A 24,489-nucleotide genomic window follows, 5' to 3' on the forward strand; every position below is an offset into this window, starting at 1 on the left:
TATATCATACATATTACCATAGAATATACATCATCATTATATTTCATATACATCATCATCATATTTCATAGTCATCATCATCGTTAACCCGCGTCCGGGTAACCATCATATGCCGCCCACTAGTGGTGTCATGCCCGGCCCTCTAGGCTCAGTGTAAACATAGCAGCCCGCCTTGGACGTGACATGCCTGTCCATCTAGGCACGGTGTAATCGTATGCAGCCCGCCTTCGCGGTGACATGCCCGGCCATTTAGGCGCGGTGGAATCGCATCGTCATATACTCATCATAAACTTAACATTATTAAGCATTTCATAGGCATGTCATAAGCTAGACATTGTTACACCTCGCATTTTGTACAATTGGATATTCCGAGTGCATTTTGTACAATTGGATATTCCGAGTTAATGGCGGAAAGTTAAGAACAAGGTCATTTTTTTTTTCGGTTTTGTTAAGAACGCATAAGTTGCAAATTCATTTTTATTGCAATGGAGCGTCAGGGGCAAGATTGGAACAAGGAAAAGTAAAGGCAAACTTGGAATTTGGAAATTAGCATGGCCAAGTGGCCGTGTGTGTGTGTAGTGTGTGGCATGTGTGGGCCATGGGCCACATGTGTTATATATGTAGAGGAAGATGACAAATTAAGTCATCTTAATTATTTTCAACCATAGAGAATTCTAGAAAAATTTGGAAGAAAAATGGGGCATGTGCATGGTCATGTGCCACACATATATATATATATATATATATATATATATATATATATATATATATAGGTGTGGTGATTAATAAGACATAAGTCATCCTTTGGGATTCAAGAAAATTCAAGAAAGGAAAAAGAAAGAAAAGAGAGAGAGAGAGAGAGAGGCTCGGCTAAGGGGGGTCCGAACACAACCCCTAAAATTTGATGATGGAAAATTAGTTTCTCCTTGTTTCTCTACTAATTGGAAGGCCCTCGTCGACGTGGAGTAGTTGTTGGAACAAGAAAATCACTCGTTGTCGCTATAACCGCTTCTAGCCGAGAAGAGGAGTTAAAGGGAAAAGGTAAGTGTTAATCTTCTTTTCATGTGTTGAGGATGATTTGTACATGTTGAAGTATGTAGAAATGAATGAAGTTCATGGAATTATGGTATATGATGTGTAGCCGTGTGTATATGATATGATATAAGAGTGAAGAATTAATTTATTTAGCATGTTTGGATTGTTGTATTACGGATAGTTGAGCATGTTGTAATGTGAAGGAACGGATAAACTTCATGAATTTATGTATGTTAGAACTTGGCCGTGTAGGGGCTGTTTTTGGTAGAATATAATGAACTCATTTTATATAGTATTTTGGTTGTTGATTGTTGTAGATTATGTGATGAAAATGAAGGTTTGATGACTCAAATGGAAGTCGTAATTGTTGTGGGCTGATTTAGAACATAATGTAATTTTAATATAGTCGCTTGAGTTGATGAAAATGATGTTGTTAGCGTATGGAAGTGTTGATGTAGTTTATGAGTTTGGAAGAAGAAAATGTGTTATTGATGTTTCTAATGTAGTTGGAAGATTTGGGTTGGAATGTCTTGAACATGTTGTGAATTGATTATTGATATTGTTATTATGATTGTTGGTTTGGTTGTTGTTGATTTGGCCGAGTTGAATTCTCGGGGTTGATGGATTTATAGGGGAAATGCTGCCCAAATTTCCGTAAACAAAGTGTTAGTTTGAAATCGGATTCTTAAGTGCTTACGACTAATGGTTGATATCTAATGACGTGATTGTAGATCGTGAGAAGCCAAGGCATAAGTTTGGATTAGCCTAGGAGCGGCCAAGGTATGTTAAGGCTCGTCCCTTCTTTCAAAGGCATGATTCTTGGATTTCGATTTCATAAATGCTTCCATAACTTTATTGTTTCAAAAGTTTTGCTTTCAAAAGAATTTTGTTCCTAAACGAGCCCCAAACTACGAACGACCGTAACTTTCACATACGGTCTCGGATTGCTATGAAACGTTCGTGGAAGTCTCTATAACGAGTAATAATCTTTAACTTTCATAGGCGGGCCCGGATCGGGTTGATGCTCGTCCGCGGGCCCCGCAACTTTCCTTGTTGGTTCTAGCGACCTATTCTTGAAAGAATCCTGAAATGTCCGTATCTTTCACAATCGGAGGTTTATGACTCCGTAAGCTTCCATGACAACAACGATGGATATGTTTTACAATGACAACGATGATGTCAAAAATGAGAGTATTTTCCTACGATGAATATGATGATGATGATTCCATGTTTAAGGGCTCCGAGTCTATGATTTCAATGACGATATGAGAATGTTGAGCTATTTCTTGATTTCTCAAACTTATTCATGAATGATGACTACTTTTAAAAGATTCCGAAATATATGAATTGTTGCCTTATGATCCTATTACATGTTTCCTCGTGAAGTTATTCTTCATTGACAGTCTCACCTCATAATAATCATTCCTTCAAGGTGAGACACAGCGACCATGATTATTCCATAACACAATCGGAGGTTACCAACCTTATGTCACTCCGATAGATACATGACTTTATTTGGGCTCTCATGCATGCTACTCATATGATACATGAATATGCTATATGAATATGATATATGAGTATGACATATGAATATGCTATATGAATATGATATATGAATATGATATATGAATATGATATATGAATATGATATATGTATATGTATATGGGGAATATAGAAAAGGGCGAGAGCGTTATATACGCGTAGCCACCTGATCAGTTGGTATAATATGACATGATACCGTCCCGGACGCGGGATGCCCGGACACGGGATATGTGGTTATGGATCGGGTTGCACGTTCCGCAGCAATATATTATATGGATCGGGCTTCACGTTCAGCAGCAATATATTATATGGATCGGGCTGCACGTTCCGCAGCATTATATATATATATATGGATCGGGCTGCACGTTCCGCAGCACTGAGCATGCATGGTTCCGCCTAAAAGGCACTCAGATGTACAGGCTACTCGTTTATTACATATATATGGATCGGGCTGCGCGTTCCGCAGTAAAATATTATATGGATCGGGTTGCACGTTCCGCAGCAATATAATATATATATATGGTCCCACCAAAAAGGGCACTCAGATGTGCAGGTTACTCTTTATCTCATGAAATGCCCTATGATTTCGTCTTGTTACTATTTATGCTTTGCATCCTTCTATATGTTGTTAGTCATGCCTTACATACTCAGTACGTTGCTCGTACTAGCGTCCCTTCTTGTGGACGCTGCGTTCATGCCGCGCAGGTACACCCAGATGAGTTGAAGATATTAGCGAGAAGATGTTCCGGCGGAGCGGCGAGCTCCATTTTCTCCGGAGTCTTGCCGAGTCGAGCATTATGATATGGTTCCATGTTCCATGTTCCATGTTAGAGACTTTGCAGACAGTGTCGTGTATGTAGTATGCCAGTTTTGTAAGCGGCTCCATAAGCCGATGTTGTCACACCCTAATTTTCGTTAGGGCGTTATGGGCACCCGACACTTATTTAGGGCCGAGCGAACCCGCGGACTCACATAATAGTCATACTCACGCTGGCTCTCAAATCATGACACAAATATACATAAAAAAAAAAATTATCAAAGAATAATATACTTTTTGCTTTTCTCAAATCAAATAAAATCTTGCAACATATGAAACTTATAACACATCGCATAATAATATACCGGCTTACATAGCCATTTACATAACCGTCATCTAATACCCACAACACTGTCTACAAAGTCTCTAACATAGAATAAACTGTCGTAACATAATGCTGCGCTCGGCCACTCCGAAGGAACCGGAGCTCGCCAATCCCGTTTGGAACGTCTTCTAATAATATCCTCATCTCATCCGGGTGTACCTGCGCGGCATGAAACGCACCCCAAGAAAGGGGGTCAGTACGGAATATGTACTGAGTATGTAAAGCATGAAATATAATAAGCGGGACCACACTGAAGTAAAGAGTACGAAAAAATCATAGGACTTGCCTTTTGAAAACATTTGTCATACATAAACATATATCGGTAAATAAAATCATATCATAATCGTATCATCATATTATCGTACGTATATACCGTACCCGGCCCTCCAATGAGGGACTCGGTGAGTAAAACCATGTCATTGTACATATATATCGTACCCGGCCCTCTAGCGAGGGGCTCGGTGCGTAAAATCGTGTCATGATCATGTATGCATGCAGATATACATATATACATACCGTACCCGGCCCTCTAGTGAGGGACTCGGTGAATAACGTACCCGGCCCCGCTAGCAAGGGACTCGGTATGCCATCCTGGCCGCCATCTCCATCTCATCACATCATCATATCATATATATATATATATATATATAGCGTACCCGGCCCTCTAGTGAGGGACTCGGTGAACAATGCAGAGAAGTTGCACGAATGCGTACCCGGCCCGGGACTCGGTGAAAAGACATCTTGAGCTTGCACGAGCGGAGTAGTGACAAACCATATGCATATAAAATCATACTCGCCGACTCAATGAAGTAGACCAAATGGAATGTCATTAGGAAATCGGACCATAGCTATATCAAAATATCCTTCGGACACTATTCGGAAACATAGCATATATCGCAAACGTATTAGCAAAGCCATAGGGATCATAGTCATATGCTAACCAATCCGAGTCCGCCTCGGAAAGTTACAAACACTATTCACTTTAGAACTTTCTACGAACAAATCGAAGCGATCCGAGCTTTTATGCGAAAGTTACGGAAGTTCGTAGTTTCGGGATCGTTTAGGAAACAAACTCTTTTTTAAAACCAACTTTTATGCAATCTTTGAAATCCATTCATGTGAAAAACATAAAGACCATAACTTGGCCATACTATGAATATGAACATCAAGAAACAAATATGGATCATAAATATGCTCGGATCACCGGAGTAGAATTACCTCGAAAATCGTGTCATAGCTTATTTCTAACTAAGACATGCCAACAAAAGAAAGGTGAGCTTCACATACCTTAGCCGCTTCCTAAGTTACTCCGAACTTACGTCTCGACTTCTCACGATCTACAACAACATCGATAGGCGTCGAGCATTAGTCATAAACATCTAAGAATCCAATTCCAAACCATTACTTTTTCTACAGAAATTTCGACAAAGATTTCCCCTATAAGTTGGACATCCCCGAGAATTCAACTCGGCCAAATAAACAACAACCAAACCAACAACCATACTAGCAATATCCATAAGTGATTCGAACGCATTCTAACGTCAATAATTCCTTTCTACACAATTCGACAACATTCATTCACATTCAATTCAACTACATATATTCAAACTAATATTAACGATCGCATACTCAAATAACAATCCAAAACCATTCGAACACGATTCAAGAACATTCCAAGTAATCCATACAATATTCAAAATAACTCCAACAATGTACTACTCCACCCGAAACTATCTAAACTTGGCAAGAGCAACACAATGCATTCTTTTCTTCCAAATTCATCAATGACACCAATAATTCATACATTGACAACATAATCTTCATAAATTCAAGGAAGCATACTAGAACCCCATTACCTTCCAATTCAGCCCACACAATTAAAATCCTAACTTGAATCATTAAAACTTCATTCTACGTCCTAGAATCCATAACGACGACAACCAAAATACTAGGTAACATTAATTCATTTCTTGCATACCAACAACCCCTAGTTCACGGCCCAACTTCAACATATATAATCTCATAAGTTTCATTCATTTTCTACACATTACAACAACACATAACCATGCTAAATTCAAACAACTCTCCACCCCTACTCAACACACACTACACGGCCACACACATGTACATACATGGCTACCCTTCAACCTCTATATTTCCATGAATTTCATTTATTTTTACCTAATATAACATGCACAACCATCCATAACATATAAAACAAGATTGAATCATACCTTCCTCACTTGTTCTTTACTTCGGCTAGACCTCTATCTTGCAAGAAAAGTGTTTTGCATGCTCCAACAATTATTCCATGGTGTAGAGGACCTCTCAATTGATATGAAAGCTAAAAGAAACAATTTTTTTCCATGATCAACACCATGGGGCTGGTTCGGCGCCCCTTGTGGCCGTTTCTCTCCATTCTTTTTTTTCTCCATCTCTTTCTTTTTCTTGAAGTTTCTAGGAGGCAAAATGATGAAGATGATTTTTATCATCATCTTAGCCCCTTAAGTAATTAAAACATGTGGCCATGGCCCACTAGTCATGTGGCCGGCCACCCCCTCTTTTTCTTTTTTTTTTTGTTTGAATTCTTCAACTTTCCAAAAATAGAAGACTTTCAAAAAATGGAATTGACCCCAAATGCTCCCTTAATATTTCCATCCAATGAGATTCATAAGCAACTTAAGCCTCTAAAACATACAAAAGTCTCTACTTCATCTCCCGGGATGGTCTTGTTCCCAGCTTGTCGTAATTCACTTAAAGTATTTCGACGGACAAAGTGCGGGATATAACAGATGTATTGTGATGCATTATTCTACGGGTCATATATGATCCCAGGTCTTACTTGATTTGAAAGGGATGAAAAGCGTGTGGTTTTAAGAAAAGCTTTCACTATGTACTCATGTTATGCTATGAGGGCCCAATATGATTATGAGTGCCACGAGAGTCAGAGGGTTCGCTCGGCCCTAGGTAAGGGTCGGGCGCCCATCACGCCCTAACGGAAATGGGTGACAAATTGGTATCGAGCAATTCGTCCTAGGGGTTGTCGCAAAGTCGTGTCCGGTAGAGTCCTGTTTATGGTGTGAAGCCGGCCACATTTATAAACAGGAGGCTACGGGGCATTTAGGGTGGTTACTTTTCTTTCACTCCTTAGATCGTGCCATAGAGCCAAGTCATAGGAAACGAGATTTCTTTACGCTAACCTGTGATTGCAGCAGGAGAATGGCATTGACAGAGGAAGACGATTAACGATATGGGAAGCTATAAAGCACGCAGGTAAGTGAAGGTATGAAAGGCATATGCCGAGCATGGTGTTGATGTACGATTGAAAGGTAAAGTTGAAAAGTTTGAAAAGGAAAGTAAACAAGAAAGGGTAACACGTGTGGTCATGTTGGGCCTATGAGGTAAGCCCATTATTTTCAGACTTTTATGAATATTGAGAGCCCTGTGTGGCTATGATATGATACGATATGATATGATGTGTATATATGATGATGGCCCTATGAGGCGCATTGGTATTTCTGTGCGGTGTTTTGGATAGTAAGGAATACAGAGGAAACTCTGCCAAAAATTTTCTGGAAATAATACGAGAATAAGATGTAAGTTTGGAATATATTTGGAAAAGGTCATATGGATAGTAATGATGGGATTTGACCAAGCCGTAAGTGTGGCTGCCCTTTTGGAAGAATAAGTTAAATTGCGGAATTAGCAATAATAGTAAACAGGAGGTCGATGGGGATATGGTAATAAGGAATTTGAAATGGACTAGCGATAATAAGAGATGATCTAGAGAGGACTGGTAGGTTTGAATAGAGTAATATGTATTAAGGCATTGACTGAATCGATAGGTAGGAGGAAAATATGATGAGATTATAGTCACGGGAAGTAAGGATACGAGTAGATTGGGGTATGAAAGAAAAGAAGAGAAGAATTATGACGGATATGAATGTATTAATAAGGCAGCTGCCGGTATGTGTCATGGGGGCGTTTTGGGAATATGTTAAGATTCCGACTTACTCAATAATATGTGTAGAAGGTCATGTGGTGAGGTAGACGCAGTCAGGAAAGCGTTAAAGCGTCGTATTCCATCAAAGTTCCAAAGTTAAGCGTGCTGGCATGAGAGTAATTCCAGGATGGGTGACCCCCTGGGAAGTTTTTGAAAAGTCTCACAAATCCAGACGTAAGAGAAAAATGAGAAGTTAGATTAATCTAAGGAAGATTAGAGTCTATGGAGTGGGCAGAGACCATAAAAGGTCGCGTAAGACGGAACGATGAAAAGCCAAGCTATAGGGAGTTGAGAAAAAAAAATGAGTGCCATAAGCGTCGGAACGGCGGAAGGCCAGGTTGCAAGACGAGAAGAAACAAGATAGAATAAATGCCAGAAGATGACTAGTATGATACAGGCGAGCGTGGATGAACGGAATACGTTTTGAAAATGGGAGAAGGATTATGTAGAAGTAATGTATCCTGAATGATACAGAGATAGGCAAATGGGAGAAATGATGAGGGGATACCAAAGGAAGCACCCGATATAGGTTGGGGTAAAGATAATACTCCGAGAAAACTTGGGGTATTTATTATCGGGAAAAAAAAAGGTACTGCCTAACTGAGATTGGAAGTAAGGACGTGAGGCAAGTATAAATAGATAATGATACAAGTACACCCCTAAGGGGGGAAGCGGGTGAGAGGAAATGCAAGGATGAGCTAGAAATAATCGACACAGTAATGTGTTTGATATGGATGCCTGAGCTACAAATGAGACCCTTTACTGAAATAAACTAGTAAGATCGGAAAACCAACAATAAGTGGAAGAAAGTTAGGATGGTATTTAAGGCGGTGTGAGAAGTTTTTGCAGAGACTTTGAATGACATAACGCTAGGGAGTGGATGCGTATGAGGACAAGAGTATGATAAGAAGACGATATGGAGCACCTTAAGAGATAACAGGAAGGATAGCGACCCTATGCTAGATTAAGGGCCAAGATGTATAGAGCGGAATAAGCCAGAGCGCGGAAGAACCATGTTTAAGAGTGAACATATTTTATATAAGTGCGCAAGGACAATGATGTCACCTATAAGTATTGGTATGTAAAGCCTATCCTTCTTTCCTTTTGGCATGTCCTAGACGCAAGCAAGTTGTGATATGTTATGAGCCTTGGGGGTAATTCTATTTTTTTTTTTTAAATCCGAGCATGTTTGTGATTCATAATTGCTTCTTGATGTTGGCATCCTTAATGTGGTCAAGCTATGGACCGTATGTCTTTGATACGATTGGATTTGAAATGCTATGTATACGGTTTGTTCTGAAAGGATCTTATGTCTACAAATGTCCGTAACTTTCACAGACAGAACCGGATGGCTTTGATGTGTTCCCGAGCGACGTTCAGAGGAAACTTGATTTGATTACTGTTTTGGCTTTTAAATGAGGGCTTGTTTGATCATTCCGTTGAGTCAGTAATAAGGATTCATGTGCGTATAGTTTCTCGGTTCGTAAATGATGTATTTTTCGGAGGATGATGTGTCCGGTACGCCGAGCCCCTTTCGGCCGGGTACCGTGTATATATGTATGATATGTATTTCGAAATATGATGTGATACGAAGTCTGATATGATATATGATGATTTGATATGATATATGACGATGTGATCAGTTGGTTTCAAACCCGGTGGTGGGGCAAACCCAATGGTGGGGCAAACCCAATGATGAGGCAAAATTCCATATTGGTTTAAGCAAATCCCACATTGGTTTAGGCGAATCCCACATCGGTTAATGTAAGCTCATATGATAAGTTATGATGTGACGATGTGCTACGATATGTATATGTATGAGTTGTATTTCGGAAAGATGTAACGATGGTCTAAGCCAATTATTAAAATGAAATTAGTACGAAGGCCAGACGAGGCATGGTTATGGTTGAATGAAGGACCTGTTTCCATACCGCAGGACAGACAAGAGAAGAGAAGACAGGGTAAAACATAAGGACTAGTAAAGCGGCGCTGAGGTATTCCTTGGACTAATTAGAACACCTTCACGTATTCTTACCGAGAGTGCAACATAATGAGTAACAGGAGAGTAAAGAGCGAGAGGGACCTTCGAGGTAGCGGACTGAAGGAGACACTTAGAATAACGAACAGTGGAAGTAGAAAGAACAGCGATTAGCGGCCTGGAAATTTTTAGAGAAAAAAGGAAATAATGTTCTCACGAATGGAAATTTGGAGAAAGAAGAGTATGCCACTCTCATGAATGGAATAAAGGAATCCACTAGATGTTAGGAAAAGGTTTATAGACCACTAAGTGACTTGAATATGAAAGCATATGCTATGGAACTATATGAATTGTCAGCAGGAAGCTATACCCGACTACAATTATAAAGAGTCCGCACCGGAAAGCTAACAAGGAATAAAGACTGACGAAAGGACCGTTAATATGGGGAAATCGGAGATGTGAGCAAAGGGACAAGAAAAAGGGAGCACTGTAGGGCGGTAGATGGCTATGACATGATAAGTCAAGGCTACAGTAATGGAGACAAGATTCGGATAAGAGTAAAATGTTAGCTAAATCCCGGTCAATTGCAGGAAGGCAAGGAAGCGAAAAAGAAGTGGATTGCAAGCAATGAAGAAATCAAGTGAGAGCGAGAAGAGACTGACGTATGTTTTAAGATAGGACTAAGTAACTAAAAATCGAACCCTAAGGGGGGATAACTGTTCCCAAGGAGGAAAGAGGTATTACACCCCGTAATTCCGGTACATTAGGGTCGGTTAGAGGTATTGTCAACGAGATGCAAAGTCCCAGGTACTTGTGGTATAATTATAAAGGGCCGAGTTCGTGTGACGAAACAACGACAGGGAGGAGACGACTCGAGAGGCTGAAGAGAAAATGAAGAAGGAACGTAATCGATAGAAGAGATTGCATGCCGTGGTGATAAGGGAACCCCCCCCCCCCAAAGATCCTTAGAAGACCTTACGAGACTAGTTGAACATTCGAGGACGAATGTTCTAAAGGGGGGAAGGATGTTACACCTCGCATTTTGTACAATTGGACATTCCGAGTGCATTTTGTACAATTGGATATTCCGAGTTAATGGCGGAAAGTTAAGAACAAGGTCTTTTTTTTTTCGGTTTTGTTAAGAACGCATAAGTTGCAAATTCATTTTTATTGGAATGGAGCGCCAAGGGAAAGATTGGAACAAGGAAAAGTAAGGGCAAACTTGGAATTTGGAAATTTAATATTCATGAGTTAACATGGCCAAGTGGCCGTGTGTGTGTGTAGTGTGTGGCATGTGTGGGCCATGGGCCACATGTGTTATATATGTAGAGGAAGATGACAAATTAAGTCATCTTAATTATTTTCAACCATAGAGAATTCTAGAAAAATTTGGAAGAAAAATGGGGCATGTGCATGGTCATGTGCCACACACACACACACACACACACACACACACACAGATATATATATATATATATATATATATATATATATATATATATATATATAGGTGTGGTTATTAATAAGACATAAGTCATCCTTTGGAATTCAAGAAAATTCAAGAAAGGAAAAAGAAAGAAAAGAGAGAGAGAGAGGCTCGGCTAAGGGGGCTGGCCGAGCACAGCCCCTAAAATTTGATGATGGAAAATTATTTTCTCCTTGTTTCTCTACTAATTGGAAGGCCCTCGCCGACGTGGAGTAGTTGTTGGAACAAGAAAATCACTCGTTGTCGCTATAACCGCTTCTAGCCGAGAAGAGGAGTTAAAGGGAAAAGGTAAGTGTTAATCTTCTTTTCATGTGTTGAGGATGATTTGTACATGTTGAAGTATGTAGAAATTAATGAAGTTCATGGAATTATGGTATATGATGTGTAGCCGTGTGTATATGATATGATATAGGAGTGAAGAATTAATTTACTTAGCATGTTTGGATTGTTGTATTACGGATAGTTGAGCATGTTGTAATGTGAAGGAACGGATAAACTTCATGAATTTATGTATGTTGGAACTTGGCCGTGTAGGGGCTTTTTTTGGTAGAATATAATGAACTCATTTTATATAGTATTTTAGTTGTTGATTGTTGTAGATTATGTGATGAAAATGAAGGTTTGATGACTCAAATGGAAGTCGTAATTGTTGTGGGCTGATTTAGAACATAATGTAATTTTAATATAGTCGCTTGAGTTGATGAAAATGATGTTGTTAGCGTATGGAAGTGTTGATGTAGTTTATGAGTTTGGAAGAAGAAAATGTGTGATTGATGTTCCTAATGTAGTTGGAAGATTTGGGTTGGAATGTCTTGAACATGCTGTGAATTGATTATTGATATTGTTATTATGATTGTTGGTTTGGTTGTAGTTGATTTGGCCGAGTTGAATTCTCGGGGTTGATGGATTTATAGGGGAAATGCTGCCCAAATTTCCGTAAACAAAGTGTTAGTTTGAAATCGAATTCTTAAGTGCTTACGACTAATGGTTGATATCTAATGACGTGATTGTAGATCGTGAGAAGCCAAGGCATAAGTTTGGATTAGCCTAGGGAGCGGCCAAGGTATGTTAAGGCTCGTCCCCTTCTTTCAAAGGCATGATTCTTGGATTACGATTTCATAAATGCTTCCATAACTTTATTGTTTCAAAAGTTTTGCTTTCAAAAGAATTTTGTTCCTAAACGAGCCCGAAACTACGAACGACCGTAACTTTCACATACGGCCTCGGATTGCTATGAAACGTTCGTGGAAGTCTCTATAACGAGTTATAATCTTTAACTTTCATAGGCGGGCCCGGATCGGGTTGATGCTCGTCCACGGGCCCCGCGACTTTCCTTTTTGGTTCTAGCGACCTATTCTTGAAAGAATCCTGAAATGTCCGTATCTTTCACAATCGGAGGTTTATGACTCCGTAAGCTTCCATGACAACAACGATGGATATGTTTTACAATGACAACGATGATGTCAAAAATGAGCGTATTTTCCTACGATGAGTATGATGATGATGATTCCATGTTTAAGGGCTCCGAGTCTATGATTTCAATGACGATATGAGAATGTTGAGCTATTTCTTGATTTCTCAAACTTATTCATGAATGATGACTACTTTTAAAAGATTCCGAAATATATGAATTGATGCCTTATGATCCTATTACATGTTTCCTCGTGAAGTTATTCTTCATTGACAGTCTCACCTCATAATAATCGTTCCTTCAAGGTGAGACACAGCGACCATGATTATTCCATAACACAATCGGAGGTTACCGACCTTATGTCACTCCGATAGATACATGACTTTATTTGGGCTCTCATGCATGCTACTCATATGATACATGAATATGCTATATGAATATGATATATGAGTATGACATATGAATATGCTATATGAATATGATATATGAATATGATATATGAATATGATATATGTATATGTATATGGGAATATGGAAAAGGGCGAGAGCGTTATATACGCGTAACCACCTGATCAGCTGGTATAATATGACATGATACCGTCCCGAACGCGGGATGCCCGGACGCGGGATATGTGGTTATGAATCGGGCTGCACGTTCCGCAGCAATATATTATATGGATCGGGCTGCACGTTCCGCGGAATATATTATATGGATCGGGCTGCACGTTCCGCAAGCATATATATATATATGGATCGGGCTGCACGTTCCGCAGCACTGAGCATGCATGGTTCCGCCTAAAAGGCACTCAGATGTACAGGCTACTCGTTTATTACATATATATGTATCGGGCTGCGCGTTCCGCAGTAAAATATTATATGGATCGGGCTGCACGTTCCGCAGCAATATAATATATATATATGGTCCCGCCAAAAACGGCACTCAGATGTGCAGGTTACTCTTTATCTCATGAAATGCCCTATGATTTCGTCTTGTTACTATTCATGCTTTGCATCCTTCTATATGTTGTTACTCATGCCTTACATACTCAGTACGTTGCTCGTACTGACGTCCCTTCTTGTGGACGCTGCGTTCATGCCGCGCAGGTACACCCAGATGAGTTGAAGATATTAGCGAAGATGTTCCGGCGGACCGGCGAGCTCAAATTTCTCCGGAGTGCTGCCGAGTCAGAGCATTATGATATGGTTCCATGTTCCATGTTAGAGACTTTGCAGACAGTGTCGTGTATGTAGTATGCCAGTTTTGTAAGTGGCTCCATAAGCCGATGTATTGTGATGCATTATTCTACGGGTCTTATACGATCCCAGGTCTTACTTGATTTGAAAGGGATGAAAAGCAGGTGGTTTCTGAAAAGCTTTCACTATGTACTCATGTTATGTTATGAGGGCCCAATATGATTATGAGTGCCACGAGAGTCAGAGGGTTCTCTCGGCCCTAGGTAAGGGTCGGGTGCCCATCACGCCCTAACGAAAATTAGGGTGTGACAGACATCATCATAGATTTATCTTTAGAACATACATTAGAACTTGGAGACAACTATGGCTATGTCGGGGTGACATGAGGTCGTGAACCCCCGATTACGTTATGGAGTAATCATAATCGTTATATCTCACCTTGGAGGGACTAACGTTTTAATCTGAGTGCACATAAGGAAAACATCATTGGATCATAGTTAACATCACGAGCTTGTAGGAACATCATATCATGAACTCTAGAATCTTTGGACTTAAGCTCATCATCATCATTATCGCATTCGTAATGTATCTCTTATTTTACATGGCTATTCATGAACATAGACTCTTAGTTTTCCGGAATGTAGGAAATTCATGAAGAAGAAAGAAAATCATGCCAAAAGATTCATGCCTTAGAAAGAAAGGACTAGCCTCACATAACTTTGTCGTTTAACTATTCTATTGCTTGCTCGTTCTCCTTTAATGCTCACGTTTTTACCTTCAAGAGAATTCGTATCGACATTAGCTAAACAATTATAAGAACGTGCTTACTAAAGCTAGGGAAAATTGGGCAGCATTTCCTTTGTTTATACAACTTCCTCCATATTCCATGTCAACTACCAAACATCCATAACAACAATCACAATATCATAAGCGACAATCATCATTCGTTCAAATTATCCACATCTTACAATTTCACTTCAATTCTCCATAATCATGGTCAAAGTTCACTATCGCGTTCTTTCACATATAATGCTTATTCCATGTTCTAAATGTCATTCATAACCTACTTACAATCACAATATACCCATATTCATGATTCATTACAACTACTACTCAACAATGACACAATTCCCACATTTATGACCCATTTTCTATATTCTTCTTCAATCCAAGTGTTTCAACTTTCCAACACCTCAAATAACATGGAAAGATCATAAAACTTGCCTTAGATATTGGAAGAATAAGTCTTGAGTGGAATACTCTTCTTGCACCCAAAACCCTAGTTCACTTCTCTTGGAATTTCTTGGTTTGGACGAACTTTAATGTGTTTCATACACTTGGTTCACTTGAATTCTTGATATTGATCTTTGATTTCCTTTGCTTTCTTGTAGATGAGGTATGTGGAACCTTTTGTAGATGAGGTATGTGGAACCTTCTAGAGGTCTTGAGAAAGATGAAGAAGTGTGGGAATGAAATTAATGAAGTGAGATCACATTTATATAATTAGAATTTACTCAGCTCGTCGGGACTTCCACGGACACTTATACGGTCCGTGGAACATTACACGGCCCGTATAAGTGGTCGTGGTTCACCACTGGCAGACATCATCTTTGCTGGGTGTTATACGGACCCTTATACGGACCGTATAATGTTGTATGGACAGTATAAGTCGGTCGTATAACTCCTTCTTCCTGAAATAATCTCCTTCATTCGTTTGATCTCCAATCCTTATGGAACCTTCTTGACACTTGTTTAGCACTTCATTAACAATCTAAGGGATGTTATAACTCTTCTCCAAAACGTCATTAAACTCTCATTAGTTCGATACTCGTAAATCTTGCCCGACACACAACATATAACTTGCTTTCCTTACAACTTTCTTCCCTTACCTTAAATGTCTTTGAAATATCGTTTAGGGTCATCAAGTGCTATTTCTTACTTATCAAAACATCGTATACATCATGCCCTTTGTTATTCTATTCGCTGTACGCTAATGGGAAATTTTTTGAGGTATAACATTCTTCCCCCCTTTTGGAACACTCGTCCTCGAATGTTGAGTCATCGGGGATTCTATAAAAATTTCGCCAGAGTTTCCCTTATAATATGGCAATACCATCCTGTCACAACAACGCATAATAACATTGCCTTACTGGGCCACAACACAATAGCAATATAAATTGGCCACAAATGACCTTTATGCATAAAAAGAAACAAACATACCTCATAAACTCGATGTCTCATCATGGATCTCTTCCGGGGGCTGAAATAAGTGCGGATATGTGGACATGATCTTCTCTTCCGCCTCCCAAGTCATCTCTTCTCGATTGTTATTTCGCCACAAGACTTTAACTAAAGCTACTTCCTTATTTCAAAGTCTCCGTACTTACCTGTCTAATATGGCAATGGGCACTTCTTCATAGACTAGCTTTACTGTCACCTGAACATCATCTATTGGAACAATTTTCATGGGGTCTCCCACATACTTGCGGAGCATTGAGACATGGAAAACTGGATGGACTAATTCAAGTTCTGGAGGCAAATCCAATTCATAAGCTACTTGACCCACCTTGTGGATAATCTTATAGGGTCCAATATATCGAGGACTCAATTTCCCTTTCTTGCCAAATCTCATCACACCTTTCATTGGCGACACCTTCAAAAATACCCAATCATCAACTTGATATTCCAAGTCTCGCCGACGGTTGTCCGCATAAGATTTTTGGCGACTTTGAGCTGTCAATAATCGATCTCGGATCACCTTAACTTTTTCTACTGCTTGTTAAATCAACTCAGGGCCTATTAGTTGTACTTTCCTATTTCAAACCATCCAATCGGAGACCTGCACTTCTTTCCATATAAAGCTTCATACGGAGCCATTTGGATGTTGGAATGGTAGCTATTGTTATATGCAAACTCAATTAGAGGTAAGTGGTCATCCCAACTACCACCAAAATCTAGAACACATGCTCGCAACATATCTTCCAAGGTCTGAATGGTACGTTCAAATTTTGTCCATCAAGCTTATGGATGAAACGCCGTACTAAGCTTTGCTTCGAGTACCTAGACCTTCTGAAAAGATTTAACATGGTCAGAATTAAGCTTCCCTCTCTCTCTATAATAATGGATATCGAAACTCCATGAAGTCTCACAATCTCCTTGATATACAACCTCGCATAATCTTCTCTCCGAGTAGGTGGTTCGACAGAAGAAATGAGCTTCTTCGTGAGTCCGTCCACGATCACCCATACGGAATCATACTTGCTTCGGGAACGAGGTAATCCCATAATAAATCCATATTGATCATTTCCCATTTCCAAGTAGGAATTTCCATTGCTTGCAATAATCCTCCGGCTTTTGATGTTCGATCTTACTGGCCGGGCAATTGGGTATCGAGCTACGACCCGCTATATCTCTTCATGCCATCCCACCAATATATCAACTTGAGATCATGATACATCTTCGTCGCTCCTGGATGAATAGAATATCGAGAATAATGAGCTTCTTCTAGAATCCGACGATGCAATTCTGCAACATTCGAAACACATAGCCTGCCCCGGTATCTAAGAATTCCATCCATAGAAGTTTCAAATGGAGACTTCTCTCTTTCATGGAATGTGTCTCTATAATGGCTCAATTGGGGATCTTCATACTGCTGCTCTTTCACTTCCATACCCAAGGATGAAACTGTGGGATTATTAATACTAACTCCTGCACCACCTAAATCAATTAGACGTATTCCAAGATTAGCTAGTTAGTAGAGCTCATGAATCAATCCTTTCTTCTCCGAAGGAACTTCACATAGGCTACCCATTGATCGGCGGCTAAGCGCATCAGCTACTACATTTGCCTTTCCGGGGTGGTATAAAATATTCACATCGTAATCTTTCAATAATTCTAACCACCGCCTTTGCCGCAGATTTAACTCCTTTTGTTTAAAAATGTATTGGAGACTCTTGTGATCTGTATAGATATCAACGTGCACACCATACAAGTAATGTTTCCACATCTTTAATGCATGAATAATCGCAAAATTTTAATTCGAGATCATGAGTTGGGTAGTTCTTCTCATGTTTTCAAGAATTCGCGAAGCATAAGCAATGACTTTACCGTGCTGCATCAATACGCATCCTAACCCAACACCGGAAGCATCACAGTATACAACATAACCATCTGGCCCTTCTGGGAGTGTTAAGACTGGGGCTGAAGTTAATCTGTCCTTCAACTCTTGGAAGCTACGCTCACAAGCATCGTTCCACTGAAATTTGGTTGACTTTTGGGTTAGCTTCATCAATGGGGCTGAAATAGATGAAAATCCCTCTACGAACCTTCTATAATAACTTGACAATCCCAGAAAATTACGAACTTCTGTAGGTGTCGTAGGCCTTGGCCAAGTCTTCACAGCTTCAATTTTCTAGGTATCAACTCGAATGCCATTATCCGAAATAATGTGACCCAAAAATGTCGCAGAATTCAGCCAAAACTTGCACTTTGAAAATTTTGCATATAATTCTCGAGTTCGAAGAATTCCAAGAACAATACGTAAATGATCTACATATTCTGATTCTGTGCGAGAGTATACCAGAATATCATCAATGAATACTATTACGAATAGATCCAATAGAGGCCTGAATACATTATTCATCAGATTCATGAACACTGTCGAGGCATTAGTTAACCCAAATGACATCATTCGGAATTCATAATGGTCATATCTCGTCCGGAAAGCTGTCTTGGGAATATCTTCTTCTCTAACTCTCACTTGATGATAACCCGACCTCAAGTCTATTTTGGAAAACCACTTGGCACCTTATAATTGATCAAACAAATAATCAATCCTTGGAAGATGATATTTGTTCTTTATCGTCACCTTATTCAACTGCCTATAATCAATGCACATTCGTAGGGAGCCATCTTTCTTTCTCACGAATAGAACTGGTGCTCCCCACGGTGATGAACTCGGGTCACAAACCCCTTCTCGAGCAAATCTTTCAACCGTGCCTTTAGCTCTTTCAATTTTGTCGAAGCCATTCGTATAAGAAAGAAATAGGCTTGGTATCCGGCAACACATCAATAGCAAAATCAATTTCTCTTTCTGGAGGAAGGCCTTGAAGTTCATCTGGAAATACATCCGAAAATTCATTCACTACCAGAACGGATTGGAAAGTTGGCGACTTTGCTTCAAAGTTGTCATGAACTCCTGACTATGATAAATATAGCCCTTAGCTATCATCTTTCTTGAGGTAGGAAATAAACCTACCTCTTTGGGATGTTGTATTACCCTTCCATTCAAGCACGGGCTCTCCCGAAAATTGAAATCGAACTACTTTCATTCGACAATCAACATTAGCATAACATGAGGCCAACCAATCCATACCCATAATCACATCAAAATCTAACATTTCCAGCTCAACTAAATCAACTTTAGTCTGGCGATCACATATCACAATTATACAGCCTTTATACACTTGTCTAGCTATCACGGGATCACCAACAGGAGTAGATACCTCAAAAGGTTTAATTGGCTCGGATTTCACCCCAATACGGCCATCAACATATGGAGTAATATAAGATAATGTGGAACCTAGATCTATCAATGCATACACATCATGGGGAAAATACCTGATAATGTACCGTAAGCACATCGTGGAGTGACTCAAGATCCCGTTATCCGGCTAAAGCATATATACGGGGCCGAGTGGCACCCGCAGCAGATGCCGCCCTCGGCCTCTAACTCGGCCCTCGCTCGGAATGGGAGTTTGTTCCCACGGGCGCACTGAAGAGGAGCCAGCTGGTGATCCTGTGGGCTGAACCCCACCTCTACCATACCTCGAGGGACAATCACGCATCAAGTGTCCAATCTGTCTACATATATAGCAAGAATCTGTGCCTTGGCGACATGGCCCCGAATGTAATTTTCTGCACTGGCTGCATCAGGGAACCGGTGGTCTCCTCTGGCTATAATCACCCCCAAATTGGAAACCTGAAGCTCTCGAACTCTCCGCCCCCGTCCGGGTAGGAACGAGCGATCAAATCTTCTACCCGCAAATCGGGAGGTGCACTAGTCACCGACCGGCCCGAGTGTCGAGGATATGACCGCTTTGATCCCCCTCTCCGTAATCACTACCGCGCCCATAGACGGCCCCTCTGCTTTCGCCTCTATCAATATCACGATCACCTCATGCGGATGTTATCGTCCTTCTAAATTTTGGGCATGGACCTGAATGCGAGAAATATCCATCCCATCTTGCAACAAAGCCGTCAAGTAGTCTTTGAACAAATGTGGCCCTAAGCCACTCACAAATCTGTGCAACCTGTCTCCCATGTCGGCCACCATAGTCGGGGCATATCTAGCCAATGAATTAAATTGACGGCTATACTCCCGGGTACTCATATTCCCATGTTTCAAATTTAGAAATCTATCTGCTCTAGCTCGACGAACCTCTGGCGGCAAATAGTGGCGGATGAAAGTATCTACGAATTCTTGCCAAACGGGAGGCGGCGCATTTTCTTTTCTCGATGCTATCCAATTATTATACCATAAGACCGCCACATCCCGGAGTCTATACGATGCCAACTCCACCGATTCGCCGAGGCATGAATAATCTTTAATGTCCTCAACATTTTATCAATAAAGCCTTGCGGATCTTCATCCGGCTTTGACCCAAAGAACTCCGGAGGATTCAAACTCATAAAATCACGGGCTCCTGTACTAGCTGACCTATCACTTGGACCCGCATTCTGTCGCTGTGCCTGAGCGGCAACTAACTGTGTCAACAAATGAATGGCCTTGGTTACTTGTTGACCTGAAGTAGCCGGCGGAGGGACTGGAGGCATAGGAGCAGGAGCTGAAGCCCTTTTTTGCTTTTCCGTGGGGCGGGTAGAAATAAGCATTAGACGAGCCTCAATATGTGATTCACCCTCATCTACATTCATTGGCGGCTCCCTTTCTACCCGCATTTTCATCGTAGTTTTGCCCTTCTGGGCCACTTTAGCTTTTTCCTTTGGCGGCATTTCTGAAATCATAGCACACTATTAGGGAGGAGAAAATCTTATAACATACGCCTATCGCACGTATCTCTCTTAAGATGAAAGATGGTCATTTTTCCTAAATGCCTTCAGCCTCTTGTTTATTAGCGTGGCGCGCAACACACCATAAACAAGACTCTACTAGACACGGCTCGTAGACACTTCCTAGGACTAAATGGCTCTGATACCACTTTTGTCACGACCCGACTAGGGCCGTGACGGGTACCCGTGGCTGACCACCGAGCACCGCTCATTCTACTACTCATCCTATGTCCATTCGTAATTCTTATGCTCATAATCATAGAAAAACTATTTTTCATTTGAAACATTTTTTGCTTTTACATACATAAGCCCTTCGGCTATCAAAATAATATATATACATATACAGACGATGAGAAGCGCGAGACCATACTACCCACACATACGTATCTACGAGCCTCTACTAGAGTACTAGATAGTGGACTCGGACAGACCCCGTCATGCCCAAAACATATATATATATATATATATATATATATATATATATATATATATATCAAAAGAATCAACAACGGCACCTCCGGAATAACGTGGTGCTTCGCCCGCCCAATAGCTCCTACGAGTTCGGATCACCTCCCTGTCTCACCTGTGGGTACGAACATACAATAAAGAAAATCTGACGTCAAGACGAAATCATTGTACCGAGTATGTAAGGCATGAATGAAATGAACATAATAGAGAAATCATAAGTCATAGGGCGAAGATATAACCTGCATACTTTTAAGTGTGAATATATTTCATACATATATCATACATAAGCATATCATACGTATTACCATAGCGTATACATCATCATCATATTTCATATACATCATCATCATATTTCATATTCATCATCATCGTTGACCCGCAGCCGGGTAACCATCATATGCCGCCCACTAGTGGTGTCATGCCCGACCCTCTAGGCTCGGTGTAAACATAGCAGCCCGCCTTAGTGGTGACATGCCCGGCCATCTAGGCACGGTGTAATCATATGCAGCCCGCCTTCGCGGTGACATGCCCGGCCATTTAGGCGCGGTCGAATCGCATCGTCATATACTCATCATAAACTTAACATTATTATGCATTTCATAGGCATGTCATAAGCTAGACATCATCATAGATTTATCTTTAGAACATACATTAGAACTTGGAGACAGCTATGGCTATGTCGGGGTGACATGAGGTCGTGAACCCCCGATTACGTTATGGAGTAATCATAATCGTTATATCTCACCTTGGAGGGACTAACGTTTATGCGAGTGCACATAAGAAAACATCATTGGATCATAGGGTTAACATCACGAGCTTGTAGGAACATCATATCATGAACTCTAGAATCTTTAGACTTAAGCTCATCATCATCATTATCGCATTCGTAATGTATCTCTTATTTTACATGTCTATTCATGAACATAGACTCTTAGTTTTCCGGAATGTAGGAAATTCATGAAGAAGAAAGAAAATCATGCCAAAAGATTCATGCCTTAGAAAGAAAGGACTAGCCTCACATACCTTTGTTGTTTAACTATTCTATTTCTTGCTCGTTCTCCTTTAATGCTCACGTTTTTACCTTCAAGAGAATTCGTATCGACATTAGCTAAACAATTATAAGAACGTGTTTACTAAAGCTAGGAAAATAAGCAGCATTTCCTTTGTTTATACAACTTCCTCCATATTCCATGTCAACTACCAAACATCCATAACAACAATCACAATATCATAAGCGACAATTATCATTCGTTCAAATTATCCACATCTTACAATTTCACTTCAATTCTCCTTAATCATGGCCAAAGTTCACTATCGTGTTCTTTCACATATAATGCTTATTCCATGTTCTAAATGTCATTCATAACCTACTTACAATCATAACATACCCATATTCATGATTCATTACAACTACTACTCAACAATGATACTATTCCCACATTTATGACCCATTTTCTATATTCTTCTTCAATCCAAGTGTTTCAACTTTCCAACACCTCAAATAACATGGAAAGATCATAAAACTAACCTCAGATATTGGAAGAATAAGTCTTGAGTGGAATACTCTTCTTGCACCCAAAACCCTAGTTCACTTCCCTTGGAATTTCTTGGTTTGGATGAACTTTAATGTGTTTCATACACTTAGTTCACTTGAATTCTTGATATTGATCTTTGATTTCCTTTGTTTTCTTGTAGATGAGGTATGTGGAACCTTCTAGAGGTCTTGAGAAAGATGAAGAAGTGTGGGAATGAAATTAATGAAGTGAGATCACATTTATATAATTAGAATTTACTCAGCTCGTCGAGACTTCCACGGACACTTATACAGTCCGTGGAACATTACACGGCCCGTATAAGTGGTCTTGGTTCACCACTGGGCAGACATCATCTCTGCTAGGTGTTATACGGACCCTTATACGGACCGTATAAGTCGGTCGTATAACTTCTTCTTCCTGAAATAATCTCCTTCATTCGTTTGATCTCCAATCCTTATGGAACCTTCTTGACACTTGTTTAGCACTTCATTAATAATCTAAGGGACATTATAACTCTTCTCCAAAATGTCATTAAACTCTCATTAGTTCGATACTCGTAAATCTTGCCCGAAACACAACATATAACTTGCTTTCCGTACAACTTTCTTCCCTTACCTTAAATGTCTTTGAAATCTCATTTAGGGTCATCAAGTGCTATTTCTTACTTATCAAAACATCGTATACATCATGCCTTTTGTTAGTCTATTCACTGTACGCTAACGGGAAATTTTTCGAGGTGTAACACATGTTTTCCATAATATCCTTATTCCCAAAATGCTAGAAGTTCATGATTCTCAAAGTCCTTATGATGCCAAAGATTGATGTTTTTTATGATGATAATGATGATGATGATGATCCCATTCTAGAGATTCCAAGCTTATGGATTTAATGCTATTATGAGCTTATTGAGCTTATTTCATGATTTTCTTGATTTTATTCATTGTTGTTGATCTCACCTTATGATAGTTGCTCCTTCAAGGTGAGATACAGCGATGATGATTGTTCCATAATATAAATCGGAGGTTACTGACCTTACGTCACTCCGATAAAGTAATAGCTTTTATTTGCGCTCCCATGCATGCTACTTATATATATATATATATATATATATATATATATATATATATATATATATATATATATATATGGGTATGGAGAAAGGTGGCGTTATATACGCATAACCACCGACTGTATATTATGATATCATCCCACGCGGGGATATATGGTTAAACGGATCCGGTCGTTCGTTCTCGGAAACATATTTAATGATAATATGATATATATATTGGGCTGCACGCTTCGCAGCACTATTATGTTATATATGTATGAAAAATATTTTTTTAAAAAGAAAGCTAAGCATGCATGATATCCGCCTTACGAGGCAATCAGATTTACAGGTTATCTTTACCTCATGTTATGTTTTGTACCTCTTGTTATGTTGTTATTCATGGCTTACATACTCAGTACATTAATCGTACTAACGTCCTTTCTTGTGGACGCTGCGCTCATGCCGGCAGGTAGGCTGGGAGATGGATTAGATCCGTAGGTGCTTTATCAGCGGATTCTCAGGAGCACTCCACTTACTTTGGGGTTCCCATTGGATTGGTCTTTATGGTCACGATTCCC

The sequence above is a fragment of the Lycium ferocissimum genome, chromosome 8, assembly GCF_029784015.1.
Source record: "Lycium ferocissimum isolate CSIRO_LF1 chromosome 8, AGI_CSIRO_Lferr_CH_V1, whole genome shotgun sequence".
In the NCBI taxonomy this organism is placed as follows: domain Eukaryota; kingdom Viridiplantae; phylum Streptophyta; class Magnoliopsida; order Solanales; family Solanaceae; genus Lycium; species Lycium ferocissimum.